The sequence below is a fragment of the Urocitellus parryii genome, chromosome 2 (genome assembly GCF_045843805.1).
Source record: "Urocitellus parryii isolate mUroPar1 chromosome 2, mUroPar1.hap1, whole genome shotgun sequence".
NCBI classification, from domain to species: domain Eukaryota; kingdom Metazoa; phylum Chordata; class Mammalia; order Rodentia; family Sciuridae; genus Urocitellus; species Urocitellus parryii.
This window is the reverse complement of record NC_135532.1, coordinates 140111264-140117319: the sequence shown is the minus strand read 5'-3', so window position 1 is coordinate 140117319 and position 6056 is coordinate 140111264. Positions and strand designations below refer to the sequence as shown.

General features: G+C 43.3%; 1 pseudogene; it reads right to left on the bottom strand.

The window, feature by feature from the left end:
- Positions 1-1138: 1138 nt before the first annotated feature.
- LOC144253413 (kinesin-like protein KIF18B pseudogene) lies at positions 1139-4803 on the bottom strand (annotated as a pseudogene).
- Between the last annotated feature and the right edge of the window lie 1253 nt (positions 4804-6056).

The following is a 6056-nucleotide window of genomic DNA, read 5'->3' as shown; positions in this document are numbered from 1 at the left end:
CTGATGTGTGTGTGGTAAAGATTTTTTCCCATTCTGTAGCCTCTCTCATCATGTTCTTGATTGTTTCCTTTGCTGAGAAGAAACATTTTACTTTGAATTATCCAATTTATTGATTTTTATTTTTATTTCTTGCATATTATGAGTCTTCTTAAGAAAGTCAGTTTCTAAGCCAACATGTTGAAAATTTGGGCCTACTCTTTCTTCTGTTAGATGCAGTGTCTCTGGTTTAATTTCTGGGTCCTTGATCCACTTTGAGTTTTGTGCATGGTAAAAGATAAGGATTTTGGGCTGGGGATGTGGCTCAAGCGGTAGCGCGCTCGCCTGGCATGTGTGCGGCCCAGGTTCAATCCTCAGCACCACATACAAACAAAGATGTTGTGTCCGCCAAAAACTAAAGAAAAATAAATAAATATTAAAATTCTCTCTCTCTCTCTCTCTCTCTCTCTCTCTCTCTCTTTAAAAAAAGATAAGGGTTTAATTTCATTTTTCTGCATATAGATTTCCAGTTTTCCCAGCACCATTTGTTGAAGACACTATCTTTTCTCCAGTGTATGTTTTTGGTGCCTTTGCCTAGTATGAGATAACTGTATTTATGTGGGTTTGTCTCTGTGTCTTCTATCTGTACCATTGGTCTTCATGTCTATTTTGGTGTCAATACCATGCTGGTTTTGTTACCATTGCTCTGTAGTAAATAGTTTAAGATGTGGTATTGTGATGTCCCTTGCTTCACTTTTCTTGTTAAGGATTGCTTTGGCTATTCTGAGTCTATTATTTTTCCAAATGAACTTCATGATTGATTGCTTTTTCTATTTCTATGAGGAATGTTGTTGGAATTTTAATTGTAATTGGATTAAATTTGTATAATGCTTTTGGTAGTATGGCCATTTTGACAATATTAATTCTGCCTATCCAAGAACAAGGGAAATCTTTCCATCTTCTTAGGTCTTCTTCAGTTTCTTTCTTTAGAGTTCTGTAGTTTTCATGTAGAGGTCTTTCACCTTTTTGGTAGATTGATTTCCAAGTGTTTTGTTTTTATTTATTTTTTGAGGCTATTGTAAATGGGGTAATTTTCCTAATTTCTCTTTCAGAGGATTCATCACTGACGTATAGAAATGCATTTGATTTATAGGTGTTGATTTTATATCCTGTCACTTTGAATTCCTTTATTAGTGCTAGAAGTTTGCTGGTGGAATTTTTTGGATCCTCTAAATATAGAACCATGTTGTAGGCAAATAGTGACAGTTCTTCTTTTTCTCTGCATATCCCTTTAATTTTTCTTTGGTCAGTTAAATTGCTATGGATAGGACTATGTTGAATAGAAGTAGTAAAAGAGGGAATCCCTGTCTTGTTCCAGTTCTTAGAGGGAATGTTTTCAATTTTTCTCCATTTAGAATTATCCTGGCCTTGGGTTTAGCATAGATAGCTTTTACAATGTTGAGATATACTGCTACTATCCCTAGCTTTTCCAGTGTTTTGAACAGGAGTGGGTGCTAAATTTTGTTAAATACTTTCTCTGCATCTCTTTAGGTGATTATGATTCCTATCTTTAATTCTATTGATATGGTGAATTACATTTATTGATTTCTGTATGTCAAACTTGATTGTGTTGCACCATCTTTTTAATATGTTTTTATATGCAATTTGTCAGAATTTTGTTGATAATTTTTACATCTATATTCATCAGGGATATTGGTCTGAAGTTTTCTTTCCTTGATGTGCCTTTGCCTGGTTTTGTTATCAGGGTGATACTAGCTTCATAGAATGAGTTTGGAATGACTCCCTGTTTTTCTATTTCATGGAATAATTTGAAAAGTATTGATGTTAATTCTTCTTTAAAGGGCTTCAAGAACTCAGGTAAGAATTTCTCTGGTCCTGGGCTTTTCTTAGTTGCTAGGTTTTTGATTGTGTCTTCAGTTACATTGCTTAAAATCAATCTGTTTAAATTGTTTATGTTCTCCTGATTCAGTTTGGTTAGGTCATATGTCTCTAGAAGTTTGTCAATATCTTTGAGATTTTCTATTTTACTGGAGTATAAATTTTCAAAATAGTTTGATTATCATCTGTATTTCAATACTGTCCATCATGATATTTCCTTTTTTAAATCACAAATTTAGTAATTTTGAGTTTCCTCTCTACTTCTCTTCATTAGTGTGCCTAAGGGTTTATCAGTTTTATTTATTTTTTCAAGGAACCATCTTTTAATTTTTTGAATTGTTTCTTTTTTTGTTTCAATTTTATTGATTTCAGCTCTGATTTTAATTATTTACTGTCTACTACTTCTTTTTTAAGGATGGAAATGGTTTATTAATTATTATAGTAAAAAATACATCATATATGTGTGTAAATGTGGGTATGTGTGTGTGTATGTATATATATACATACACACACACACACACATATGCATAAGTCAAGAAGCAGGAGGGTGTAAATCCTGGAATCACTAGCATTTATACCTGAGTGGTAACATTAAGGCTGCATTCATTCTCCTTTCTTATACTTTTTATGTATAATAGGTAAAGATTAATAAAGTTGGCTTCCTCTGTAAATCAAGCCACCATCATTAGCTCCATCATAACCAGGACAGGGGCCAGGGTGGGGCTAAAGATTCCCCTCTCAGAAAGCATGAAGAGCCAAGATGTGACTCCCTAGAACACCCCCACCGGCCTCACCCTCCACTGAGGCAACAGGTATCCCTGCACAGAGCTCTGTGTTAGACATGGATAGGGAACAGAGCCCAAAAGAGCCCCTGGCCTGATGGTGGGCTTTGGAAATGAGGGGGAAACAGGCAGCAACCTTTAAATATTAACACATTAACACTCACAAATGAACATGTACACTGGCACTGGCACTTGGTCGGCAGCTTTGGGGCTAGGGGACTGTCTGGCTCTGTGAGGCTTGTGCTCTTTCTCTTCTTCTTCTCTGTGGGCTATCGGGATGCTGAGGCTGGGGTGCAATCAGGCTCAGGTGGGATCCCCAGAGTGTGCATGAGGCCACTCAATCTTCTTGCCATTGTTTGGTCACAGGGCCACAGTACCCTGGAGACTCTGAGGCTGAACACAGCTCCTGGGTCAGAGAGGCCCTCCCAGCCCGGCCAGGAGTCCTGGAGGTCTTGTCTCCAGGCTCGGCTTTCTCTTCTTGAATCAGCTGCTGCATGGTCTCGAACTCAGTAATCATGTCAGGGGTCAGGAGGTTGGCTGCCTGCAGCAGGGAATACTGTTTCTGGGCCAGGCACAGCACCTGCAGGGCCAAGTGCTTATAATGATCCCCATCCAGGTTCTGTGGTGATAGGTGGTTGGCCACTGGCTTAGGCTGCAGGGTCAGACCAGCAGACTCCGACAGTGGGGGTCTGAGGTTCTGCTCCAGTGTCTGGGTTGGAACCTCAATAGGGTCTTCGTCCTTATCCTCTGGGATCTTCTCCTGGTCTAAAGAGCTTTCTTCTATGACCCTCTGTTCCTGGGCCTCTGTCCCCAGGTTCCCCACTTGAAGATCTCCAGAACCCATGTGGAGTTTTGGGGTCCGGGGCTGGCTGCGGGGAAGGGACAGTAAAGGGGAGCTAGGAAAGTGTTGCTGTTGAGGGCTCAATTTGGGGGGCTGTGGGAGGCCCTGCTGTGGGGCCTGGGCTCCTGCCTCATAGGCTTGAAGCTTCTTCCTTAGGGAGGCCACCTCAGCCTGGAGCTGTTGGCAGACGGTGGCATACTGGCTGATGTGACAGTCCAGACTGACCACGTTGCTCTTCAGCGTGAGTCTGATCTCTTTGGCCCGGTCAGCATATTTGAGGGTGTTGTAAGTGTCCTTGTAGGCCAGGCTAGAGGGGCTGATGGCAGCAATCATCACTGTGCGACAGTTGCCCCCAATGGAGTCCTTCAGCAGGCGGGTCAGTTTGCTGTCTCGGTAGGGCACGTGAGACTTGCGGCCCTTTGCATCCACCAGGGCATTGAGGACATTGATGAGGGCCAGCAGAGAACGGTTGATGTTGGCACCCTCCCGCAGTCGCTCCCCCTTGGCACCGCTGCTGGATGACCGCTCTGAGCCAGCCAGGTCAATCAGGCTCATCTTGGCCACCTGCAGGGCCTGAGTGAGTCCTGGGACTCGGTCCTGTTGCTTCACAAAGATCTGGAAGATGGCATGGGAGCGGGAGGAAGTAGCATTGGCATCTGTGGGGTGCTCGGTGCGGTTGTGGTTCCCCCTGGTCAGCATCTTCAGTAGCTGCTCAGCTGAGGCTGGCTGGTGGAAAGAAAGTCCTTGCACCACCACGCCCTTGTCAGGGTCCTCGCGGATGATTAGGGGTCCCTTGGGCTCCAGGAGGTCATGGATCTGTTCATTGTACACCTCCAGGTAGCTGATGAGCACCTCGAATTGCTTCTCCTCCTGGCAGGCCTCAAAACGCCTGTACAGTTCCATGGTGGTCAGGTACACGATGCCAGGGTCCCCCTCCTTTCCCAGCATGGTGTGTGTCTTCCCAGCCCCAGTAGCCCCATAGGCAAACACTGAACAGTTGTAGCCCTGGAGGAAGCTGTCCAGGATTCTGCACGTGGTGTGCTGGAACATGTCCTGTTGGGTGGCCTTCTCACCAAAGACCCGGTCGAAGACAAATGTCAGGTCCTTGCCCTTCTTCTTGGGGCCATCATGGGTACCACCCCATTTGAGGCCCCCATCAGGTTCCTCAGGGTCAAACACCAGCACCCGCTCGTCCACCACTTGAACCACAGGCCACCGCTGACTCTCCAACTCCCGAGGGGTGGGGGGTCGCACCCGCACCACCACCTGAACCATGTTGTCCTGCACAGCCATCACCATGGCAACACCTGGCTCAGAGGGGTCCGCCCAGGACTTGCTGGCGCAGCGGCAGAGTTCGGTGATTGCGATGTTCTTTCACATTCTGCCTCAGCGGGCTGGCTCCGGCTCCAGTCCCAGAGCAACTGGGTCCGCATGTCGGAGACCCAGCGCAGGATCCCGCAGGGCCTACTCCACCATGGACAAAGCTTACCTTTGACGGGCTCCCAGCCGCTGGTGTTGCCCCTAGTGTGGAGATCCCCCTCTGCTACAAATGGAAGCGCTCAGACTCAGGGGCTCGCTCAGCACACCCTTCCCTACAGGGTCCAACCTTCACCCCACCCTGCACGTTCAAATTGTCTACTACTTCTTTGGGTGCTGATTTTTTCTTCTTTTTCTAGGGGTTTGAGATTTAATGTTAGGTCATTTAATTGTTGACTTTTACTTATTATTTTTTAAATAAATAAGCTCAATGCAATGAACTTTCCTAGTGTCCCAGAGATTGTGAAGTGTTGTACAGTGTTCTCAATTACCTCTAAGAATTTTTTTTTTTAATATCCTCCCTTATGCCTTCTGCTATCCATTGGTCATTCAATGGTGTATTATTTTAGTCTCCAGGTGTTGGAGTAGTGTCTATTTTTTATTTTGTTATTAATTTCTAATTCCATTATATTATGAGCCAATAAAAGGCAAGGTAGAATCTCTGTTTTTTTTTTTTTTTAGTATTTGCTAAGAGTTGCTTTTTGTCATAACATACGGTCTGTTTTAGAGAAGGATTCTTGTGCTACTGAGAAGAAAATGCATTTGCTCTTTGATGTATGAAATATTCTATATATGTTTGTTAAGTCTTAATTATTGATTGTACTACTGAGTTTTATAGTTTCTTTTCTTTTCTTTTTTTTTTTTTTTTAGAATAATCCATTGGTGAGAGAGGTGTGTTAAAGCCACCCACTATTATTATGTTGTGGTCTATTTGATTCTTGAAATTGAGGAGGATTTGTTTGATGTGCTTATATGCTCTATGGCTTAGGCATAAATATTTATGATTGTTATGTCTTGTTGATGTATGATTCACTTAAGCAGTATGAAACGTCCTTCTTTGTCTTCTGATTGACTTTGGCTTGAAGTTCACTTTATCTGATATGAGGATGGAAACCCCTGCTTGTTTATGCAGTCCATGTGAGTGATATATTCTTTCCCATACTTCAGTCCTTCAGTCTGTGGGTGTATTTTCCTATGAGATGAGTCTCTTGAAGGCAGTATCTTGTTGGGTCTTCTTCTTT